Genomic DNA, 1,120 nt, shown 5'->3' on the forward strand with positions numbered 1-1,120 from the left:
AAGATGTAGGCGCACCAACTTCAAATACAGTGAAAACAGGTGTTATAGCATGGGGGACGAACATACAAAGAAACAAAAAAAAACCACACTGCACGTTACAAGTACATGAGAAACAATAGCAAGAAAAAAAAAACCACTTGTGTCCCTAACATGGGTTTCATTTCCCTTAACATAATCTTATCTGGTCATATACACATAACTTTTGGCCTTTTCTGCTTATCCTAGACATACATTAGTTATTGAAAATTAGAGAAACCATGGGACTTAAGTTTCTTTGGACTTGGCTTACTTCATTTAATAATTTTTTTTCCAAGTCTTTCCATTTCCTAAAAAATTGGGCGATGGAATGCTTCAGGAATTTGCCTGTCATCCTTGCCCAGTGGCCATGCTAATCTTCTCTGTATCATTCCAATGTTAGTGTATGTGATGCAGAATTGTGCACAGAACATTTTTATATATAAATTGTAATTGATTTTCTTTAACTAGACAATTCAACAAAAAGTAAGTTTGAAAGAATTTTCGTGAAATTTTAGAACCATGTACTTCTTACATAAGTACACATTTAAGAATAAAGTCAAGTTTTTTGACATGTCAAAAACAAAATAATTCCAGATATTTGTTGTTCAAGAGATGTGTAGGAGGAGGAATTAAATTAATCTATACAAGGGACCTGCCATAATGAACACTACAGCAAGTGTTAAGGTTTGTTAAAAGTTTTAATGTTTTCAATATATTTAATTTTGGGAATTTGCTTATATATGCCAAAAACTGGGACTGTTTGGCAGGTCATAATACTTTTCTATAAAGTATTTAAGATTTATGTTAGCAGATAAGTACTACTAAGTATGTACATTTAAGATTTTATAGAAAGTTTAGTAATGAGAAGTTGCAAAGTCTTTGTGTAAAGGAGCAGAATAAAGAGTTGACTATGTTAACTACATAGTTTCTGTTAAAACTGTAGGCCTTCCTTACTTCATATGTTAATGAGGAACAAATGATGATATAAGCCATATACAAATTATGAGATGAACTATAAATAGTTATCTTAGTGGGTGTCTTTAAACACTACTCATAGCCTATAAAATTCTTGTGGAACATCATAATCTTAGCCAGTGTTAAA

The 1,120-nt window shown here is 31.4% G+C and overlaps 1 pseudogene; it reads right to left on the minus strand.

Annotated features, from left to right (window-relative positions):
- Positions 1-329: 329 nt before the first annotated feature.
- LOC122096340 lies at positions 330-442 on the minus strand (annotated as a pseudogene).
- Between the last annotated feature and the right edge of the window lie 678 nt (positions 443-1,120).

This window comes from Dipodomys spectabilis, unplaced genomic scaffold (genome assembly GCF_019054845.1).
Source record: "Dipodomys spectabilis isolate Male_0828 unplaced genomic scaffold, ASM1905484v1 ptg000368l, whole genome shotgun sequence".
Taxonomy (NCBI): domain Eukaryota; kingdom Metazoa; phylum Chordata; class Mammalia; order Rodentia; family Heteromyidae; genus Dipodomys; species Dipodomys spectabilis.